Source organism: Thunnus thynnus, chromosome 24 (genome assembly GCF_963924715.1).
Source record: "Thunnus thynnus chromosome 24, fThuThy2.1, whole genome shotgun sequence".
NCBI lineage: Eukaryota > Metazoa > Chordata > Actinopteri > Scombriformes > Scombridae > Thunnus > Thunnus thynnus.
The window spans coordinates 12,006,449-12,027,414 of NC_089540.1; the positions used below are offsets into that span (position 1 = coordinate 12,006,449).

At 43.7% G+C, this 20,966-nt stretch overlaps 26 non-coding genes across 26 annotated transcripts; 24 read left to right on the forward strand and 2 right to left on the reverse strand.

Moving 5' to 3' along the window:
• The first annotated feature begins 1,985 nt into the window (after nucleotides 1–1,985).
• On the forward strand, nucleotides 1,986–2,058 carry trnam-cau (transfer RNA methionine (anticodon CAU)). Its single transcript has one exon. It is a non-coding gene; the product is annotated as a tRNA-Met (tRNA).
• A 370-nt stretch (nucleotides 2,059–2,428) lies between these two features.
• Nucleotides 2,429–2,501, forward strand: trnak-cuu (transfer RNA lysine (anticodon CUU)). The gene has a single exon. It is a non-coding gene; the product is annotated as a tRNA-Lys (tRNA).
• Nucleotides 2,502–2,846: 345 nt separating this feature from the next.
• On the forward strand, nucleotides 2,847–2,917 carry trnag-gcc (transfer RNA glycine (anticodon GCC)). The gene has a single exon. It is a non-coding gene; the product is annotated as a tRNA-Gly (tRNA).
• A 317-nt stretch (nucleotides 2,918–3,234) lies between these two features.
• On the forward strand, nucleotides 3,235–3,307 carry trnam-cau (transfer RNA methionine (anticodon CAU)). Its single transcript has one exon. It is a non-coding gene; the product is annotated as a tRNA-Met (tRNA).
• Nucleotides 3,308–4,126: 819 nt separating this feature from the next.
• Nucleotides 4,127–4,198, reverse strand: trnad-guc (transfer RNA aspartic acid (anticodon GUC)). Its single transcript has one exon. It is a non-coding gene; the product is annotated as a tRNA-Asp (tRNA).
• Nucleotides 4,199–4,935: 737 nt separating this feature from the next.
• trnag-gcc (transfer RNA glycine (anticodon GCC)) lies at nucleotides 4,936–5,006 on the forward strand. Its single transcript has one exon. It is a non-coding gene; the product is annotated as a tRNA-Gly (tRNA).
• Nucleotides 5,007–5,294: 288 nt separating this feature from the next.
• trnad-guc (transfer RNA aspartic acid (anticodon GUC)) lies at nucleotides 5,295–5,366 on the reverse strand. Its single transcript has one exon. It is a non-coding gene; the product is annotated as a tRNA-Asp (tRNA).
• Nucleotides 5,367–6,641: 1,275 nt separating this feature from the next.
• trnag-gcc (transfer RNA glycine (anticodon GCC)) lies at nucleotides 6,642–6,712 on the forward strand. The gene has a single exon. It is a non-coding gene; the product is annotated as a tRNA-Gly (tRNA).
• A 632-nt stretch (nucleotides 6,713–7,344) lies between these two features.
• Nucleotides 7,345–7,417, forward strand: trnam-cau (transfer RNA methionine (anticodon CAU)). Its single transcript has one exon. It is a non-coding gene; the product is annotated as a tRNA-Met (tRNA).
• Nucleotides 7,418–7,964: 547 nt separating this feature from the next.
• Nucleotides 7,965–8,035, forward strand: trnag-gcc (transfer RNA glycine (anticodon GCC)). Its single transcript has one exon. It is a non-coding gene; the product is annotated as a tRNA-Gly (tRNA).
• Nucleotides 8,036–10,656: 2,621 nt separating this feature from the next.
• On the forward strand, nucleotides 10,657–10,729 carry trnam-cau (transfer RNA methionine (anticodon CAU)). Its single transcript has one exon. It is a non-coding gene; the product is annotated as a tRNA-Met (tRNA).
• Nucleotides 10,730–11,276: 547 nt separating this feature from the next.
• trnag-gcc (transfer RNA glycine (anticodon GCC)) lies at nucleotides 11,277–11,347 on the forward strand. The gene has a single exon. It is a non-coding gene; the product is annotated as a tRNA-Gly (tRNA).
• A 640-nt stretch (nucleotides 11,348–11,987) lies between these two features.
• trnam-cau (transfer RNA methionine (anticodon CAU)) lies at nucleotides 11,988–12,060 on the forward strand. The gene has a single exon. It is a non-coding gene; the product is annotated as a tRNA-Met (tRNA).
• Nucleotides 12,061–12,607: 547 nt separating this feature from the next.
• On the forward strand, nucleotides 12,608–12,678 carry trnag-gcc (transfer RNA glycine (anticodon GCC)). The gene has a single exon. It is a non-coding gene; the product is annotated as a tRNA-Gly (tRNA).
• Nucleotides 12,679–13,318: 640 nt separating this feature from the next.
• On the forward strand, nucleotides 13,319–13,391 carry trnam-cau (transfer RNA methionine (anticodon CAU)). Its single transcript has one exon. It is a non-coding gene; the product is annotated as a tRNA-Met (tRNA).
• A 547-nt stretch (nucleotides 13,392–13,938) lies between these two features.
• trnag-gcc (transfer RNA glycine (anticodon GCC)) lies at nucleotides 13,939–14,009 on the forward strand. The gene has a single exon. It is a non-coding gene; the product is annotated as a tRNA-Gly (tRNA).
• Nucleotides 14,010–14,649: 640 nt separating this feature from the next.
• On the forward strand, nucleotides 14,650–14,722 carry trnam-cau (transfer RNA methionine (anticodon CAU)). Its single transcript has one exon. It is a non-coding gene; the product is annotated as a tRNA-Met (tRNA).
• Nucleotides 14,723–15,269: 547 nt separating this feature from the next.
• Nucleotides 15,270–15,340, forward strand: trnag-gcc (transfer RNA glycine (anticodon GCC)). The gene has a single exon. It is a non-coding gene; the product is annotated as a tRNA-Gly (tRNA).
• Nucleotides 15,341–15,980: 640 nt separating this feature from the next.
• Nucleotides 15,981–16,053, forward strand: trnam-cau (transfer RNA methionine (anticodon CAU)). Its single transcript has one exon. It is a non-coding gene; the product is annotated as a tRNA-Met (tRNA).
• Nucleotides 16,054–16,600: 547 nt separating this feature from the next.
• trnag-gcc (transfer RNA glycine (anticodon GCC)) lies at nucleotides 16,601–16,671 on the forward strand. Its single transcript has one exon. It is a non-coding gene; the product is annotated as a tRNA-Gly (tRNA).
• A 640-nt stretch (nucleotides 16,672–17,311) lies between these two features.
• On the forward strand, nucleotides 17,312–17,384 carry trnam-cau (transfer RNA methionine (anticodon CAU)). The gene has a single exon. It is a non-coding gene; the product is annotated as a tRNA-Met (tRNA).
• A 547-nt stretch (nucleotides 17,385–17,931) lies between these two features.
• Nucleotides 17,932–18,002, forward strand: trnag-gcc (transfer RNA glycine (anticodon GCC)). Its single transcript has one exon. It is a non-coding gene; the product is annotated as a tRNA-Gly (tRNA).
• A 640-nt stretch (nucleotides 18,003–18,642) lies between these two features.
• On the forward strand, nucleotides 18,643–18,715 carry trnam-cau (transfer RNA methionine (anticodon CAU)). Its single transcript has one exon. It is a non-coding gene; the product is annotated as a tRNA-Met (tRNA).
• Nucleotides 18,716–19,262: 547 nt separating this feature from the next.
• trnag-gcc (transfer RNA glycine (anticodon GCC)) lies at nucleotides 19,263–19,333 on the forward strand. Its single transcript has one exon. It is a non-coding gene; the product is annotated as a tRNA-Gly (tRNA).
• A 640-nt stretch (nucleotides 19,334–19,973) lies between these two features.
• trnam-cau (transfer RNA methionine (anticodon CAU)) lies at nucleotides 19,974–20,046 on the forward strand. Its single transcript has one exon. It is a non-coding gene; the product is annotated as a tRNA-Met (tRNA).
• Nucleotides 20,047–20,593: 547 nt separating this feature from the next.
• trnag-gcc (transfer RNA glycine (anticodon GCC)) lies at nucleotides 20,594–20,664 on the forward strand. Its single transcript has one exon. It is a non-coding gene; the product is annotated as a tRNA-Gly (tRNA).
• The last annotated feature ends 302 nt before the right edge of the window (nucleotides 20,665–20,966 follow it).

Here is a 20,966-nt window from a genome sequence, read left to right on the forward strand (position 1 = left end):
AACAATCATCCTGGTTTTTAAACGAGAAATGTACTATGTGTTTATTGATGCATTACAGGAACTGTATTGTTGCAGAGGTGGTTTAGATCAGTTGTTTCCCTACTTTTTTGCATTATGACATCTAAAAATGAAGCAATTTTCCCTTTGCAAACTGTTTTATTTAGATACTTTTAGAGTCTTGAAGAGGTTAAACTATCCAGCATTTCACCAAAAATGGCAAAGATTTGACAAAACCAGAAAAAAAGCATAATTTTGTGATGCTGAAGTATATATTTTTTCCTTTTCTCCTGTTCTGTGACCCTTCAGGTAAGTTTTAAAACGCTTTGGAGGGGTCTGGACGGCCAGATTGCGAACCAATTAACCACTATATTATATAAAATGTATATTTACAAAGTAAGCAAATGTTTGCACATAAAACCTAAAAAAATGAATCCTGAAAACTAACTGTCAGATGCAAAAATAATAGTTTTTTGACAGTGTGGTCAAACTGTACGTAGTTTTTCATCGTGGTGTGATGATGTCATTCTAACACCACGTGATGTGGCTGCTCTTCCCTCATTGGCTGCTGCTTAATTGAAGGCGCCTCAGTGTCTCCGGTGACTTTGACGACGCCGATGAAGGAAATTTAGCAGATGTGATCGTATATTTTTACATTGTCGGTAAAGTTTGCGCTTCAAGGTTGCCACAAAATGTAGAATTCAGCAAATTTTCGTGAAGAAACCGGACTCCCGAAGAGGAAATGCACCAGCTCCTGATGAAGACGCGAGAGTTATTTTTGCCCACGACCGTTGGAGAAAAATTTAAGCTAATTCGTTGCGGCTAATAGGTGAGTTAACTTACTACTATCTCTATTAGCATAACTTTTATTATCCACATACTATTTTTGTGACTATTTGTACCGTGTATAGCTGGATGTTAGCTAATTTAAGATGAGTTGAACTGAAGGTTTCTCCTAGCTTAGCAGAAAGACTGAAACGGTGCAGCTGAAACGCATTACAAAGTGTTACCCGAAGCCTCAATTAAGTCAGAATTTTATTAACTACTTAATTGTAAGTTCAACACTCCATATTTACTTTGGTTCAGAGTTGTGCAAACACAGCAAACCCGAAAAAATCGTTTGCACTGCGTTTCAGCTGCAAATCTGCACGCTTTTAATTAATTTTTAAGGTTGTCCCATTTGGAAGCTCTGAAGTGATTTTCACGAACTTCCCAGCAAATAAATACATGAAAATGCAACTTAAATTGTGGAAAGTTAAGCTACAAAGTTGGTCCTTTGTTAAATTTTCATCCACCATCTAAATTAACATCTTCTGAAAGCTCTCAGTCAGGCGCATCAAGGTAGGAGTTGTAATATATCTTTGTCGTGTCCTTGTGTAATATTAGGTAGAGAATAAGTCATCCATTATGTTAATTTCCTCTAAATATACTTGGAAACTATACAGACAGGTTAAGGATGGTGAAGAAGGCATACTGGGGTAACTTTAGGTCAGAAGCGGGCAGGCTGTACAGTGAGAGTGAGAAGCACTCTGCTACCGTCCGGTGGACAAAGAGAGAAACTACAAACAACATATTTTATTTGGCTTTTAGCTGTCAGTACAATCAGCACAAACGCTGCTGATTGTGGTGTGTTTTAGGGCATTAGAGGTCATTGAGGCTATTGGTTGGTGTTGTGTTCACGCCCAAATCACGTTTTTTCTGCCGATATAACCGGTTATAGTGTCGAAAAGTAACAATTCAGGGTCTCCGCCAGTGTATTGCACGCCCCGGTGTTACACCGTATTTGGTGACCCATCAAATTCTGTGAACAGGAGGAGGTATCCTTAACTTGAGTAAAAGTAGCCTATCAATACCACAATGTAAAAATACTTCAGTAGCTGCAGTGTGCAGGCTAACGGCTAACTGTAAGCTAGCGGAGTGAGTGGATGATGGAGCAAGGTTATTAGTATAGCACCTATATAAACACTTCCTGTTACGTTGTTACTGAAGCCTCGTTGGCGCAGTAGGCAGCGCGTCAGTCTCATAATCTGAAGGTCGTGAGTTCGAGCCTCACACGGGGCAAATGTTTTGCTTTTAATTTAACAATATCTTTTACTACAGTTTATTTAGCGGTAAATGGATTTATAAACATGCTTGATGCAAGATTTTGTTAGTAGAAAGCTGTTACTCAAGTACAGGAAATTGTTAGAAGCAAACTGATATATGAATAAATGCTTTTGGAAGGAAAATAAATCACAGTTTAATACTTTCCTGTAAGTATTTTAATAATTTTCGTTTACATTTCATTTGCATCATACAGTTCAGTTAGCTGTATTAGAGAAACCAACAATCAGAATGATAATTTTTATTGAAGCAATAGATGAATTGTAATTTCCATTGTTAGATAGCTGTGAGATGTTATATAAAGGGAAGGTTTTTCATGTTGCATCAGGCCCGGCTAGCTCAGTCGGTAGAGCATGAGACTCTTAATCTCAGGGTCGTGGGTTCGAGCCCCACGTTGGGCGCACAACTTTTTTTTTTTTTCTCTCTCTCTCTATCTTCTTAAGTCTATTGATTATACATTGTAGCCATTGATTCTCAAGGCTTACACTTAATAGCATTTATTAGTTAGCAGTGATTGAGATATGAGTGGATTGATTAGTGGGTAATGTTTTAGTATGTTTGGTTATGTTGTAATGTTAACATGCTGTTGTCTGTGTATAGCAAGTTACTGTGGGACTATGCCTAAGCAAAAGTACCGTATTTCCTGACAGATTTGACGTAATTGTGAAAGTGAAACTGCTTTTGTCATTGTATGTCTGTGGAGATAGTAGTATTTAAACACACAGGCTTTTTTAGTGCTCATGTGAGCATTGGTGGTTCAGTGGTAGAATTCTCGCCTGCCACGCGGGAGGCCCGGGTTCGATTCCCGGCCAATGCAACACACTTTTTCACTTTTAATATTAATGTATTGTTTGAAATTAAAGTATATGGTGGACGTAAGGTGATTGTTATATACCCATCACCAAATTTTTGTGTACAAATAGTCAAAAACAGCAACACAGTACAATTACAGTATTCCACTGAACACAGTTATGCACTTCTTTTGTGGTGCATATCTGCTATTTGCTGCTTTTATTCTTTATTTTTTGTAGGAATAAGATGCATTGCTGCGTACAAGCCAACTAGTAATTTCTGTTAATGTTAAGTAAAAAAAGATACCAGGGGTTTTACTCATTCAGTTCTGCACACCTGTGGGCCTCGTTGGCGCAGTAGGCAGCGCGTCAGTCTCATAATCTGAAGGTCGTGAGTTCGAGCCTCACACGGGGCATGTGTTTTGTAACATGCACAGGTTTGCCTGGAATTATGTGTTGCTAGATACACTACACAATGACTACGTTTACATGCACAGAATATTCCGGTTTATTCCAAAAAAGGCAATATTCCTACTATGAATATTCCATCAATGTTCCAGTTTACATGCAGAGGGTTTTCAGGGTTTTCAGAGTTTCCCTCTGCTCCAGTGGGAATGGGAATCACAAGATCCCTGCAGGCAGTTAAGGAAACCAGTGAGGTGACAAACATTAATGAGCTGCTGCCTGATATTTATAAGTGATATTGATATGACTGATATTATAAATGTATAGTTGCAGGCACACCAAGTACCTAGGTGTTCCCATGATGTCTACTACACTGCTGAGTGTTTTTGGTGTGTCACAAAGTCAGAATAATACCGGCATACCTCTCATGTCTTAATCGAAAAATTTTACATTTGGAATAAGGCCTAATTAATAATATCCAAATGGAATATGCTGTTTACATGACCCATATCAAATTCAGAATATTGTCATATCTGGAGTAATAGTTGAATATTAGTGTGCATGTAAACATACCAAATATAGTCACAGTTTTGAATATTGGTGCAGAAAAGATATTGTAGAATGAAATGCAGAATGTGCAGAGGCTTTCTCTTTGTGAGATTCACTACATGTTCACTCTAAATGAAGGCACATCTCCATAAAGGATGTTTTATTCATCAATTAAGGTTATAAGAAACAGCTGTAAGAAAACGTTTTGAGATATTTGAAGAAAGAAATGTGCATTGGTTAAGTGGTATTAGGGAGGGGGGAAAAAAAAAAAAGGATGTACACTCCCCGTCGGGGAATCGAACCCCGGTCTCCCGCGTGACAGGCGGGGATACTTACCACTATACTAACGAGGAGATGTGAGGTTGTTTAGCCCCTCCCTCTTTTAAGTGTGAAAACAGGCAGTGTTACTGTAGAGGGCGAAGAAAGACTGACCACTTGCTAGCAAAGTATACATACATACATCTGTTTCTTGCTCTGTTCTGAGCAAACACGTTGTTTCACACAAGGAAGAAGACTATTTGAGTTCATACTCTGCACTGGTTTCACTAAACATACTGATTCCTCAAGAAAGAATCAGAATCATCTTTATTGGCAAAGTATGTTTACACATATTCCAACTCCAGTTTACTGGCTCTCAGTGAACTTGCACAGACTTACTTTTGTCTCAGTGTACTTACTTTTGTTGTAGGGTGAATTGCTGCAAGGCTGACATGCATATTCAGCTCTTTCAATTAAGGATGCACAGTATATTTGTGGATGATATATCATTAGCTTGAGAAAATCCCAACAGCTCAAAGATGTTTGGTGTTTGTGATGCAGTCTCAGATCTTGTCACAGTGGACAGTAGCATTAGAGTGCTGCTGATAGTTTTATCTGTATTTTTTTAAAAATTTAACAAGTAACCACAGAAATGCAGACCACAGCCAGCATCTATCATCCTCTGTCAAGAACCACAGAACATGCAAGATATCACACCAGAAAGAAGAAGAGACTAACTTAACTTTTTGGAAAATAAAGGCACTATGTAGGGAAGGAGTGGAAGGGAAAAATTGTCCAAGACCCCAGCAGCAAAAATGTCTCTGATATGTGAGCATTGGTGGTTCAGTGGTAGAATTCTCGCCTGCCACGCGGGAGGCCCGGGTTCGATTCCCGGCCAATGCAACACACTTTTCGCTTTTTGGGAAACTTGTATTGTTAGAATGTGCAAGACAAAAACTTTTAGTTCCTGAGATGAATTAATTGGGTTTTATAGTTCCTTCAATCTTTTGGTCACTGTCAAGCTCTTTTGTTTTTCCTATTTACTGCAACATCATGAGATTATAGCTGAAGCACTACAGAGCCTGAAAGAACTGTCAACATCCAACTACAGGAGAGAGGTATCAAAAGAAGCTGGATATGTGCATTGGTTACATGGTATTAAGGGGTGAAAAAAAAAAAAAAGGATGTACACTCCCCGTCGGGGAATCGAACCCCGGTCTCCCGCGTGACAGGCGGGGATACTTACCACTATACTAACGAGGAGATGTCAATATACTTTGCCCCTCCCCCTTTTAAGTGGGAAAGCAGACAGAGTTACTGTAGAGCGTTGTGAGGAAAATTCTTTGAATCAGGACTTTCTGGCAAAATATGCTACTACTGGACTTATGATTGCTTTTAGTTATACTAACATGGTGTGAATACATCTGTTTCTTGCTTTGTTTTGAGCAAACAGAGTGCTTCACATAAGGAAGAGGACATTTGTATTCACACTTTCACTAAACCGACTGGTTCCTCAAGAAAGATGAATGACATTTGGCTTTGGTGGCGTTCAGACGAGCATGAACCCTATTTGACTGATATTTATGCTTCGAGACTGGCGACAGCCATGGCTGGAGGCATTATGTTTTCAAGTTGTCCATCCATCCGTCTGTCTGTCAGTACCATTCTTGTGAATGTGACATCTCAGGAACGCCTCGAGAGGATTTCTTCACATTTGGCACAAATGTCCACTTGGACTCAAGGATGAACTGATTAGAATTGGTTGTCAAAGGTCAAGGTCACTGTGACCTCACAAAACATAATTTGGCCATAATTCAAGAATTCATATGCAAATGTCTAAGAGGATTAAGTGATGACATTTTATATCCAAAAGGTCAAAGATCAACATCACTGTGACATCATAATGTTCTGCAAAAACACTTTTCTGGCCATTATTCAACGCCATAACTCAGGAACAGAAGGAGAGATTGTGACAATATCTCACATTCGGTTGGATACTGAATTGATGACACTAATTTTGGGTGCCCACCTTGAAACTGTGGTGATTGTAAAGATCTTCTGTGCTGCCAGGTTGAAGATGTGTGTGAAGCATCCACATTTCAGAATTTGTAGATTCTTTGCTGCAATATCCATATTGGAAGTGTTGTCTACTGTCATGGCTACAACTTTTGGTCAAGCATGTGAACACATTCAAGGAAAATACACTTATAAAATCTTAGTAAATACTTTCAAAGTCTACACTACAAATATTACATGAGTGTGGACAGACATGGATGTAAACTGCAATGTGACTGGTTGGTGGAGGCATACAACCGCCAGACGGTATTCCCGGAGGGCTGTGCCCGACAAATTAAGCTAAGCTTCACCATCACCACCAAACTACTCTAGCAGCTACCACTAAGGGAGTGATGTGTCAGAGAAACCTGGAGTGAGTCAGACATTTCCAAGTCATATCGCTCTAGAAGGAAACTTTGTACAGAAGGAACAGAGGGGAAAATAGTCCAACGCCACACTGGAAAAAGGAAGCTATACATGTAAGCATTGGTGGTTCAGTGGTAGAATTCTCGCCTGCCACGCGGGAGGCCCGGGTTCGATTCCCGGCCAATGCAATAAGCTTTTAACTTTTCATTCATTGTACTGAAAAAAGGAGTTCACATTGAACTTGTGAAGTTTTCATGGTTTTACATTTTTCAGAGCACTTCTTGACTTTGCTGGCTTAAAAGTTAAATTGAATTATGTTGAGTTAAATGGAAAGTCCTTTCTTTACATTGGAAACAGTGTGGTTGGCAAAGTAATCTCACCACAAAGTCAATCAGCAATATCTAGTGAGGAACCACCCATTTAAGGCCAATTCATGCTTTCCACCTTCAACAGACAGCTGTGGACTTGCACATGGACTGCGCATGCAGATCCATATACACTTTTTCAGAGGTCTGATCACTGATAAGGTCACTGGTAAGTAGTGGAATTACTGAAAGATAGAGCAACAAGTTTACCTCAGTGCTGGCGTTACAACTGAATTTAATTCAATCTGGGGAAAAAAATACAAAAAGGTTCAATATTGTCATGATCGACCAACCATTACTACCATGAGAGTTCTGTCATAAGATGCTTTGGTTTGAAGCTAAGGGCACAATGTAGATAAGGAAATTGTAAAGGAAACAGCTAAGTATTGGGAAAACCCAGCAGCCGAAGCATTTGTGCACGAGTAACCACCCATTTGGAGTGGTGTGTCCTGTGGGCCTCGTTGGCGCAGTAGGCAGCGCGTCAGTCTCATAATCTGAAGGTCGTGAGTTCGAGCCTCACACGGGGCAAGTGTTTTGTTCTATCTATGGCTTTGCCTGGAATCATGTCCAGTCGGATATGAAGGTGTTTAGGGTGTACCAGCAGAGATCTTGTGGTGTTGAATGGTTTGTGGTAAGTGCTCGCTGAGTTTGACCTTTGTGAGAGACTCTCACTGCGAGGCCTCTGGAGGTCCTTGTTAAGTTGACAGTATCCATTTGTCAGTTTAGGCGAGCTGACTCTGTTTTGAGGAAATTCTCTTTGGTTTTTTGTCACGAGACAAAACAATCCGTAAAGGCTTAAATACACGAGACACCCACCAGCCAGTAAAGCTCTCTTGCAAGAGACAGAAGATAGAAGATTTTACAGAAAGCACCAAAACGAGTGCAAGAAACTCAAGTTCTACCTCAGACACACACCAAACTACTCTAGCAGTTAGTTCCCAGAGAGAAACATCAGAGTAGGCTGGAGTTTTGAGACATTTCCAACTCATACGGCACTAGAAGGAAACCGTGGCGGGAAGGAACAGAGGGAAAAGTGTTCCAACGTCCGAGTGGAAAAAGCCAGTAAAGCACGAGAGCATTGGTGGTTCAGTGGTAGAATTCTCGCCTGCCACGCGGGAGGCCCGGGTTCGATTCCCGGCCAATGCAGCGAGGTTTTAGAGGCTAGGGGCACTCTGTAGGCAACGCAGTGGGAAAGGTACCGGCGGAGAAATGGTCAAACAAGAGTCGTTGAGTCTCCCATCAGGTATCACAATGTTGCACGCGGTTGCGAACATGAAAAGTGGCAGAAAAGCCGCGGGAGTGAGAAGTCCCCAGTTCTGATGTTGGAAAGCTGTTGGGGAAGTCCTTCTCGTGACGTATACTGGTACACCAAATGTCCAAGCAGAGCTGAGTATGTAAATTATAGGTAAACGTCCCTATTAAGCCCACCAAATCCACTTTTCAGACATTTTTCATATATAATGCCCCAATTTAAGTGAGAACATTTTTGTTAAAATGAAAGTCTAATCTCTCATTTGAAGTGTCAACAATTCATTTATTCCAGTTTCTAATGTTTTTAATGTTTAATTTGTCAAAATATGGCAAAAGTCCGGTATGGGCTTAATGGGTACCTAACGTACCCTTTAAGCCCATGGGTGTTCCAAATAGGCCCACTTCATGATTTGTTGATAAATAAATATATATATTAAAAAATCTTAAGAATACAAACTTGTTCTATTCAAATCTGTAAACTCTTAGCTCTCAATAGCTATTTTCATTTTGTCTCCACTTCATTCCTATGGCCTGTAAATGGCATTTGAAATGGGCGTGACCAGCCATTTTGCTATGTTGTCAACACAGAAAAAGCTAAACTTACAACATGTCCTCTTTGGAATGTAGCCAAAAAACTATTCATGAACAAAATTAAAACTATAGTGGAAATTATTCTCAAATACTTCATCTTTCAATATGTGTTGTCATTTTGTCTGTATCTCTATTCTATGGTGTGCTGTTGGCTTTTGAAATTGGCCAAAATTTCTGGTTCAGCCAGCTGGTTGAAAGTACGAAGATGTTTTTATGAAGATTTCTGAAGACCAACTGACTGGAAAAACAGCTTGCAGATTCAACACTAATGTTCTAGGGATGGTAAATGAGTCAATTTCAGGATTTACAATTAAACAATAAATTTAACTGATTTTCGAATGTTAATCACGTTTAGGCTAATAGTTTGAAAACCTTGTAAGAACACATTTTAAAACCATTCAGTTCATTGTGGAGTAACATTATAACATACAGTTCATTGTGAGGAGACATCGGTCATAACATCTTAACGCTCATTATCTCATCTTAAACTAAAACTTATCTGAAAAGTAAAGATTAGAAAAATATTGCTTATGTTAGCATAGAATATAGGGCTGTCCAGAATGAATTGACCTATTTAATATCAGTGATATTTAAATATAATTATGAAATTTATTGAGCTGATTCATGAGGTGAGGTTAAAATTAGGGGGGGGGAATGGTTCAAAAGTCAAAAGGGACAAAATCCCCATTGAAACACAGTCAAGTGGGCTTAATAGGAGCAGGTGGGCTTAAAGGGAAAATCAGTGACTTTATGGTTAAAAGACAGAATATTTTTATTCTATGCACATGACATTAAAAAAAACTATATGAAATAAATCTATACATGGTGTGCTAACATAACATGAAGAGTATTAATTGATCATGCTGAGAAATAATTAGTTATACTCATTTATATCCACCCCAAACAGTGTGATTTTTTTTGGTAGCGTACCCTTTAAGCCCACCAGATAAAAATGTTAATTAAAAAATAAATAAAGATAAACATACACATTTATTATCTATTTAACAGTATAATAATATGAACTGCATACAAAAATGTAAACTATACATACTTATCATGCTTTATGTCATTGCAATGAACCATACTATGCAGCTACTCTATTGATGCAGCATGTGGTCTGTTTGCTTGCATGCTAAAACTCATATTTTGATTTCAAAAGAAACAATATTTCTGATTCAAGTAATATTCTAACATATGTCTTATTCAAATCACTAATCTCTTAAATTTTGATAACAATTGAGTATTTACCAAAAATAGGAGTAGAAATATGCAAAAAATGTTATTTTCTGAGGGTACCAAAATCACCAAAGTTTTCTTGCAACTTCTTTTGGGATCAGCAGGCACATGTCACACATATGCTTCGATAACTCAATATTGACAAATCTGATTGACTTACAATAAAAAGTGTCATTTATGTAACAAGCAGCTTCATGGGAAGAAACATCAAACAGAAATAAATTATGATGTGTTTTTTTTTAAATTCGACTCAGAAGTTGCAAGTGGGCTTATATGGTACGCGGGCTTAATAGGGACGTTTACCCTATACTTTACACTACACCTGCAAACTTCAGGCTTGCCAGAGGTAAGTCGGAGCCTTGTTTTGGTCTTTATGTATTGAGGGCCTTAGTATCATACCTTCCGGGAGAGATTTCAGAAGACGGTGGTATATAAGAGACAATCCCAATTGCATGACCTTGAAAGCCCAGAAATTTTGGTTTGCTGCTGGCGTTGGTTAGTCCAATATTGGCCAGGTCGACCAGCCGTTACTACCATGAGAGAGCTGACAGAAGATGCTTGGGTTTGAAGCTAAGGGCACGATGTCGAATAAGCAATTGTAAAGCAAACAAAGGGAAGTGGTGGAACAACCCAGCAGCCCAAGCATTTGTGCACGAGTAACCACCCATTTGGAGTGGTGTGTCCTGTGGGCCTCGTTGGCGCAGTAGGCAGCGCGTCAGTCTCATAATCTGAAGGTCGTGAGTTCGAGCCTCACACGGGGCAAGTGTTTTGTTCTATCTATGGCTTTGCCTGGAATCATGTCCAGTCGGATATGGAGGTGTTTAGGGTGTACCAGCAGAGATCTTGTGGTGTTGAATGGTTTGTGGTAAGTGCTTGCTGAGTTTGGCCTTTGTGAGAGACTCTCACTGCGAGGCCTCTGGAGGTCCTTGTTAAGTTGACAGTATCCATTTGTCAGTTTAGGCGAGCTGACTCTGTTTTGAGGAAATTCTCTTTGGTTTTTTGTCATGAGACAAAACAATCCGTAAAGGCTTAAATACACGAGACACCCACCAGCCAGTAAAGCTCTCTTGCAAGAGACAGAAGATAGAAGATTTTACAGAGAGCACCAAAATGAGTGCATGAAACTCAAGTTCTACCTCAGACACACACCAAACTACTCTAGCAGTTAGTACCCAGAGAGAAACATCAGAGTAGGCTGGAGTTTTGAGACATTTCCAACTCATACGGCACTAGAGGGAAACCGTGGCGGGAAGGAACAGAGGGAAAAGTGTTCCAACGTCCGAGTGGAAAAAGCCAGTAAAGCACGAGAGCATTGGTGGTTCAGTGGTAGAATTCTCGCCTGCCACGCGGGAGGCCCGGGTTCGATTCCCGGCCAATGCAGCGAGGTTTTAGAGGCTAGGGGCACTCTGTAGGCAGCGCAGTGGGAAAGGTACCGGCGGAGAAATGGTCAAACAAGAGTCGTTGAGTCTCCCGTCAGGTATCACAATGTTGCGCGCGGTGGTGAACATGAAAAGTGGCAGAAAAGTCGCGGGAGTGAGAAGTCCCCAGTTCTGATGTTGGAAAGCTGTTGGGGAAGTCCTTCTCGTGACGTATACTGGTACACCAAATGTCCAAGCAGAGCTGAGTATGTAAATTATATACTTTACACTACACCTGCAAACTTCAGGCTTGCCAGAGGTAAGTCGGAGCCTTGTTTTGGTCTTTATGTATTGAGGGCCTTAGTATCATACCTTCCGGGAGAGATTTCAGAAGACGGTGGTATATAAGAGACAATCCCAATTGCATGACCTTGAAAGCCCAGAAATTTTGGTTTGCTGCTGGCGTTGGTTAGTCCAATATTGGCCAGGTCGACCAGCCGTTACTACCATGAGAGAGCTGACAGAAGATGCTTGGGTTTGAAGCTAAGGGCACGATGTCGAATAAGCAATTGTAAAGCAAACAAAGGGAAGTGGTGGAACAACCCAGCAGCCCAAGCATTTGTGCACGAGTAACCACCCATTTGGAGTGGTGTGTCCTGTGGGCCTCGTTGGCGCAGTAGGCAGCGCGTCAGTCTCATAATCTGAAGGTCGTGAGTTCGAGCCTCACACGGGGCAAGTGTTTTGTTCTATCTATGGCTTTGCCTGGAATCATGTCCAGTCGGATATGAAGGTGTTTAGGGTGTACCAGCAGAGATCTTGTGGTGTTGAATGGTTTGTGGTAAGTGCTCGCTGAGTTTGACCTTTGTGAGAGACTCTCACTGCGAGGCCTCTGGAGGTCCTTGTTAAGTTGACAGTTTCCATTTGTCAGTTTAGGCGAGCTGACTCTGTTTTGAGGAAATTCTCTTTGGTTTTTTGTCATGAGACAAAACAATCCGTAAAGGCTTAAATACACGAGACACCCACCAGCCAGTAAAGCTCTCTTGCAAGAGACAGAAGATAGAAGATTTTACAGAGAGCACCAAAACGAGTGCATGAAACTCAAGTTCTACCTCAGACACACACCAAACTACTCTAGCAGTTAGTACCCAGAGAGAAACATCAGAGTAGGCTGGAGTTTTGAGACATTTCCAACTCATACGGCACTAGAAGGAAACCGTGGCGGGAAGGAACAGAGGGAAAAGTGTTCCAACGTCCGAGTGGAAAAAGCCAGTAAAGCACGAGAGCATTGGTGGTTCAGTGGTAGAATTCTCGCCTGCCACGCGGGAGGCCCGGGTTCGATTCCCAGCCAATGCAGCGAGGTTTTAGAGGCTAGGGGCACTCTGTAGGCAGCGCAGTGGGAAAGGTACCGGCGGAGAAATGGTCAAACAAGAGTCGTTGAGTCTCCCGTCAGGTATCACAATGTTGCGCGCGGTGGTGAACATGAAAAGTGGCAGAAAAGTCGCGGGAGTGAGAAGTCCCCAGTTCTGATGTTGGAAAGCTGTTGGGGAAGTCCTTCTCGTGACGTATACTGGTACACCAAATGTCCAAGCAGAGCTGAGTATGTAAATTATATACTTTACACTACACCTGCAAACTTCAGGCTTGCCAGAGGTAAGTCGGAGCCTTGTTTTGGTCTTTATGTATTGAGGGCCTTAGTATCATACCTTCCGGGAGAGATTTCAGAAGACGGTGGTATATAAGAGACAATCCCAATTGCATGACCTTGAAAGACAGGAAATTTTGGTTTGCTGCTGGCGTTGGTTAGTCCAATATTGGCCAGGTCGACCAGCCGTTACTACCATGAGAGAGCTGACAGAAGATGCTTGGGTTTGAAGCTAAGGGCACGATGTCGAATAAGCAATTGTAAAGCAAACAAAGGGAAGTGGTGGAACAACTCAGCAGCCGAAGCATTTGTGCACGAGTAACCACCCATTTGGAGTGGTGTGTCCTGTGGGCCTCGTTGGCGCAGTAGGCAGCGCGTCAGTCTCATAATCTGAAGGTCGTGAGTTCGAGCCTCACACGGGGCAAGTGTTTTGTTCTATCTATGGCTTTGCCTGGAATCATGTCCAGTCGGATATGAAGGTGTTTAGGGTGTACCAGCAGAGATCTTGTGGTGTTGAATGGTTTGTGGTAAGTGCTCGCTGAGTTTGACCTTTGTGAGAGACTCTCACTGCGAGGCCTCTGGAGGTCCTTGTTAAGTTGACAGTATCCATTTGTCAGTTTAGGTGAGCTGACTCTGTTTTGAGGAAATTCTCTTTGGTTTTTTGTCATGAGACAAAACAATCCGTAAAGGCTTAAATACACGAGACACCCACCAGCCAGTAAAGCTCTCTTGCAAGAGACAGAAGATAGAAGATTTTACAGAGAGCACCAAAACGAGTGCATGAAACTCAAGTTCTACCTCAGACACACACCAAACTACTCTAGCAGTTAGTACCCAGAGAGAAACATCAGAGTAGGCTGGAGTTTTGAGACATTTCCAACTCATACGGCACTAGAAGGAAACCGTGGCGGGAAGGAACAGAGGGAAAAGTGTTCCAACGTCCGAGTGGAAAAAGCCAGTGAAGCACGAGAGCATTGGTGGTTCAGTGGTAGAATTCTTGCCTGCCACGCGGGAGGCCCGGGTTCGATTCCCGGCCAATGCAGCGAGGTTTTAGAGGCTAGGGGCACTCTGTAGGCAGCGCAGTGGGAAAGGTACCGGCGGAGAAATGGTCAAACAAGAGTCGTTGAGTCTCCCGTCAGGTATCACAATGTTGCGCGCGGTGGTGAACATGAAAAGTGGCAGAAAAGTCGCGGGAGTGAGAAGTCCCCAGTTCTGATGTTGGAAAGCTGTTGGGGAAGTCCTTCTCGTGACGTATACTGGTACACCAAATGTCCAAGCAGAGCTGAGTATGTAAATTATATACTTTACACTACACCTGCAAACTTCAGGCTTGCCAGAGGTAAGTCGGAGCCTTGTTTTGGTCTTTATGTATTGAGGGCCTTAGTATCATACCTTCTGGGAGAGATTTCAGAAGACGGTGGAATAGAAGAGACAATCCCAATTGCATGACCTTGAAAGCCCAGAAATTTTGGTTTGCTGCTGGCGTTGGTTAGTCCAATATTGGCCAGGTCGACCAGCCGTTACTACCATGAGAGAGCTGACAGAAGATGCTTGGGTTTGAAGCTAAGGGCACGATGTCGAATAAGCAATTGTAAAGCAAACAAAGGGAAGTGGTGGAACAACTCAGCAGCCGAAGCATTTGTGCACGAGTAACCACCCATTTGGAGTGGTGTGTCCTGTGGGCCTCGTTGGCGCAGTAGGCAGCGCGTCAGTCTCATAATCTGAAGGTCGTGAGTTCGAGCCTCACACGGGGCAAGTGTTTTGTTCTATCTATGGCTTTGCCTGGAATCATGTCCAGTCGGATATGAAGGTGTTTAGGGTGTACCAGCAGAGATCTTGTGGTGTTGAATGGTTTGTGGTAAGTGCTCGCTGAGTTTGACCTTTGTGAGAGACTCTCACTGCGAGGCCTCTGGAGGTCCTTGTTAAGTTGACAGTATCCATTTGTCAGTTTAGGCGAGCTGACTCTGTTTTGAGGAAATTCTCTTTGGTTTTTTGTCATGAGACAAAACAATCCGTAAAGGCTTAAATACACGAGACACCCACCAGCCAGTAAAGCTCTCTTGCAAGAGACAGAAGATAGAAGATTTTACAGAGAGCACCAAAACGAGTGCATGAAACTCAAGTTCTACCTCAGACACACACCAAACTACTCTAGCAGTTAGTACCCAGAGAGAAACATCAGAGTAGGCTGGAGTTTTGAGACATTTCCAACTCATACGGCACTAGAAGGAAACCGTGGCGGGAAGGAACAGAGGGAAAAGTGTTCCAACGTCCGAGTGGAAAAAGCCAGTGAAGCACGAGAGCATTGGTGGTTCAGTGGTAGAATTCTCGCCTGCCACGCGGGAGGCCCGGGTTCGATTCCCGGCCAATGCAGCGAGGTTTTAGAGGCTAGGGGCACTCTGTAGGCAGCGCAGTGGGAAAGGTACCGGCGGAGAAATGGTCAAACAAGAGTCGTTGAGTCTCCCGTCAGGTATCACAATGTTGCGCGCGGTGGTGAACATGAAAAGTGGCAGAAAAGTCGCGGGAGTGAGAAGTCCCCAGTTCTGATGTTGGAAAGCTGTTGGGGAAGTCCTTCTCGTGACGTATACTGGTACACCAAATGTCCAAGCAGAGCTGAGTATGTAAATTATATACTTTACACTACACCTGCAAACTTCAGGCTTGCCAGAGGTAAGTCGGAGCCTTGTTTTGGTCTTCATGTATTGAGGGCCTTAGTATCATACCTTCTGGGAGAGATTTCAGAAGACGGTGGAATATAAGAGACAATCCCAATTGCATGACCTTGAAAGCCCAGAAATTTTGGTTTGCTGCTGGCGTTGGTTAGTCCAATATTGGCCAGGTCGACCAGCCGTTACTACCATGAGAGAGCTGAAAGAAGATGCTTGGGTTTGAAGCTAAGGGCACGATGTCGAATAAGCAATTGTAAAGCAAACAAAGGGAAGTGGTGGAACAACTCAGCAGCCGAAGCATTTGTGCACGAGTAACCACCCATTTGGAGTGGTGTGTCCTGTGGGCCTCGTTGGCGCAGTAGGCAGCGCGTCAGTCTCATAATCTGAAGGTCGTGAGTTCGAGCCTCACACGGGGCAAGTGTTTTGTTCTATCTATGGCTTTGCCTGGAATCATGTCCAGTCGGATATGAAGGTGTTTAGGGTGTACCAGCAGAGATCTTGTGGTGTTGAATGGTTTGTGGTAAGTGCTTGCTGAGTTTGACCTTTGTGAGAGACTCTCACTGCGAGGCCTCTGGAGGTCCTTGTTAAGTTGACAGTTTCCATTTGTCAGTTTAGGCGAGCTGACTCTGTTTTGAGGAAATTCTCTTTGGTTTTTTGTCATGAGACAAAACAATCCGTAAAGGCTTAAATACACGAGACACCCACCAGCCAGTAAAGCTCTCTTGCAAGAGACAGAAGATAGAAGATTTTACAGAGAGCACCAAAACGAGTGCATGAAACTCAAGTTCTACCTCAGACACACACCAAACTACTCTAGCAGTTAGTACCCAGAGAGAAACATCAGAGTAGGCTGGAGTTTTGAGACATTTCCAACTCATACGGCACTAGAAGGAAACCGTGGCGGGAAGGAACAGAGGGAAAAGTGTTCCAACGTCCGAGTGGAAAAAGCCAGTGAAGCACGAGAGCATTGGTGGTTCAGTGGTAGAATTCTCGCCTGCCACGCGGGAGGCCCGGGTTCGATTCCCGGCCAATGCAGCGAGGTTTTAGAGGCTAGGGGCACTCTGTAGGCAGCGCAGTGGGAAAGGTACCGGCGGAGAAATGGTCAAACAAGAGTCGTTGAGTCTCCCGTCAGGTATCACAATGTTGCGCGCGGTGGTGAACATGAAAAGTGGCAGAAAAGTCGCGGGAGTGAGAAGTCCCCACTTCTGATGTTGGAAAGCTGTTGGGGAAGTCCTTCTCGTGACGTATACTGGTACACCAAATGTCCAAGCAGAGCTGAGTATGTAAATTATATACTTTACACTACACCTGCAAACTTCAGGCTTGCCAGAGGTAAGTCGGAGCCTTGTTTTGGTCTTTATGTATTGAGGGCCTTAGTATCATACCTTCTGGGAGAGATTTCAGAAGACGGTGGAATATAAGAGACAATCCCAATTGCATGACCTTGAAAGCCCAGAAATTTTGGTTTGCTGCTGGCGTTGGTTAGTCCAATATTGGCCAGGTCGACCAGCCGTTACTACCATGAGAGAGCTGACAGAAGATGCTTGGGTTTGAAGCTAAGGGCACGATGTCGAATAAGCAATTGTAAAGCAAACAAAGGGAAGTGGTGGAACAACTCAGCAGCCGAAGCATTTGTGCACGAGTAACCACCCATTTGGAGTGGTGTGTCCTGTGGGCCTCGTTGGCGCAGTAGGCAGCGCGTCAGTCTCATAATCTGAAGGTCGTGAGTTCGAGCCTCACACGGGGCAAGTGTTTTGTTCTATCTATGGCTTTGCCTGGAATCATGTCCAGTCGGATATGAAGGTGTTTAGGGTGTACCAGCAGAGATCTTGTGGTGTTGAATGGTTTGTGGTAAGTGCTCGCTGAGTTTGACCTTTGTGAGAGACTCTCACTGCGAGGCCTCTGGAGGTCCTTGTTAAGTTGACAGTTTCCATTTGTCAGTTTAGGCGAGCTGACTCTGTTTTGAGGAAATTCTCTTTGGTTTTTTGTCATGAGACAAAACAATCCGTAAAGGCTTAAATACACGAGACACCCACCAGCCAGTAAAGCTCTCTTGCAAGAGACAGAAGATAGAAGATTTTACAGAGAGCACCAAAACGAGTGCATGAAACTCAAGTTCTACCTCAGACACACACCAAACTACTCTAGCAGTTAGTACCCAGAGAGAAACATCAGAGTAGGCTGGAGTTTTGAGACATTTCCAACTCATACGGCACTAGAAGGAAACCGTGGCGGGAAGGAACAGAGGGAAAAGTGTTCCAACGTCCGAGTGGAAAAAGCCAGTGAAGCACGAGAGCATTGGTGGTTCAGTGGTAGAATTCTCGCCTGCCACGCGGGAGGCCCGGGTTCGATTCCCGGCCAATGCAGCGAGGTTTTAGAGGCTAGGGGCACTCTGTAGGCAGCGCAGTGGGAAAGGTACCGGCGGAGAAATGGTCAAACAAGAGTCGTTGAGTCTCCCGTCAGGTATCACAATGTTGCGCGCGGTGGTGAACATGAAAAGTGGCAGAAAAGTCGCGGGAGTGAGAAGTCCCCAGTTCTGATGTTGGAAAGCTGTTGGGGAAGTCCTTCTCGTGACGTATACTGGTACACCAAATGTCCAAGCAGAGCTGAGTATGTAAATTATATACTTTACACTACACCTGCAAACTTCAGGCTTGCCAGAGGTAAGTCGGAGCCTTGTTTTGGTCTTTATGTATTGAGGGCCTTAGTATCATACCTTCTGGGAGAGATTTCAGAAGACGGTGGAATATAAGAGACAATCCCAATTGCATGACCTTGAAAGCCCAGAAATTTTGGTTTGCTGCTGGCGTTGGTTAGTCCAATATTGGCCAGGTCGACCAGCCGTTACTACCATGAGAGAGCTGACAGAAGATGCTTGGGTTTGAAGCTAAGGGCACGATGTCGAATAAGCAATTGTAAAGCAAACAAAGGGAAGTGGTGGAACAACTCAGCAGCCGAAGCATTTGTGCACGAGTAACCACCCATTTGGAGTGGTGTGTCCTGTGGGCCTCGTTGGCGCAGTAGGCAGCGCGTCAGTCTCATAATCTGAAGGTCGTGAGTTCGAGCCTCACACGGGGCAAGTGTTTTGTTCTATCTATGGCTTTGCCTGGAATCATGTCCAGTCGGATATGAAGGTGTTTAGGGTGTACCAGCAGAGATCTTGTGGTGTTGAATGGTTTGTGGTAAGTGCTCGCTGAGTTTGACCTTTGTGAGAGACTCTCACTGCGAGGCCTCTGGAGGTCCTTGTTAAGTTGACAGTATCCATTTGTCAGTTTAGGCGAGCTGACTCTGTTTTGAGGAAATTCTCTTTGGTTTTTTGTCATGAGACAAAACAATCCGTAAAGGCTTAAATACACGAGACACCCACCAGCCAGTAAAGCTCTCTTGCAAGAGACAGAAGATAGAAGATTTTACAGAGAGCACCAAAACGAGTGCATGAAACTCAAGTTCTACCTCAGACACACACCAAACTACTCTAGCAGTTAGTACCCAGAGAGAAACATCAGAGTAGGCTGGAGTTTTGAGACATTTCCAACTCATACGGCACTAGAAGGAAACCGTGGCGGGAAGGAACAGAGGGAAAAGTGTTCCAACGTCCGAGTGGAAAAAGCCAGTGAAGCACGAGAGCATTGGTGGTTCAGTGGTAGAATTCTCGCCTGCCACGCGGGAGGCCCGGGTTCGATTCCCGGCCAATGCAGCGAGGTTTTAGAGGCTAGGGGCACTCTGTAGGCAGCGCAGTGGGAAAGGTACCGGCGGAGAAATGGTCAAACAAGAGTCGTTGAGTCTCCCGTCAGGTATCACAATGTTGCGCGCGGTGGTGAACATGAAAAGTGGCAGAAAAGTCGCGGGAGTGAGAAGTCCCCAGTTCTGATGTTGGAAAGCTGTTGGGGAAGTCCTTCTCGTGACGTATACTGGTACACCAAATGTCCAAGCAGAGCTGAGTATGTAAATTATATACTTTACACTACACCTGCAAACTTCAGGCTTGCCAGAGGTAAGTCGGAGCCTTGTTTTGGTCTTTATGTATTGAGGGCCTTAGTATCATACCTTCCGGGAGAGATTTCAGAAGACGGTGGTATATAAGAGACAATCCCAATTGCATGACCTTGAAAGCCCAGAAATTTTGGTTTGCTGCTGGCGTTGGTTAGTCCAATATTGGCCAGGTCGACCAGCCGTTACTACCATGAGAGAGCTGACAGAAGATGCTTGGGTTTGAAGCTAAGGGCACGATGTCGAATAAGCAATTGTAAAGCAAACAAAGGGAAGTGGTGGAACAACCCAGCAGCCCAAGCATTTGTGCACGAGTAACCACCCATTTGGAGTGGTGTGTCCTGTGGGCCTCGTTGGCGCAGTAGGCAGCGCGTCAGTCTCATAATCTGAAGGTCGTGAGTTCGAGCCTCACACGGGGCAAGTGTTTCGTTCTATCTATGGCTTTGCCTGGAATCATGTCCAGTCGGATATGAAGGTGTTTAGGGTGTACCAGCAGAGATCTTGTGGTGTTGAATGGTTTGTGGTAAGTGCTCGCTGAGTTTGGCCTTTGTGAGAGACTCTCACTGCGAGGCCTCTGGAGGTCCTTGTTAAGTTGACAGTTTCCATTTGTCAGTTTAGGCGAGCTGACTCTGTTTTGAGGAAATTCTCTTTGGTTTTTTGTCATGAGACAAAACAATCCGTAAAGGCTTAAATACACGAGACACCCACCAGCCAGTAAAGCTCTCTTGCAAGAGACAGAAGATAGAAGATTTTACAGAGAGCACCAAAACGAGTGCATGAAACTCAAGTTCTACCTCAGACACACACCAAACTACTCTAGCAGTTAGTACCCAGAGAGAAACATCAGAGTAGGCTGGAGTTTTGAGACATTTCCAACTCATACGGCACTAGAAGGAAACCGTGGCGGGAAGGAACAGAGGGAAAAGTGTTCCAACGTCCGAGTGGAAAAAGCCAGTGAAGCACGAGAGCATTGGTGGTTCAGTGGTAGAATTCTCGCCTGCCACGCGGGAGGCCCGGGTTCGATTCCCGGCCAATGCAGCGAGGTTTTAGAGGCTAGGGGCACTCTGTAGGCAGCGCAGTGGGAAAGGTACCGGCGGAGAAATGGTCAAACAAGAGTCGTTGAGTCTCCCGTCAGGTATCACAATGTTGCGCGCGGTGGTGAACATGAAAAGTGGCAGAAAAGTCGCGGGAGTGAGAAGTCCCCAGTTCTGATGTTGGAAAGCTGTTGGGGAAGTCCTTCTCGTGACGTATACTGGTACACCAAATGTCCAAGCAGAGCTGAGTATGTAAATTATATACTTTACACTACACCTGCAAACTTCAGGCTTGCCAGAGGTAAG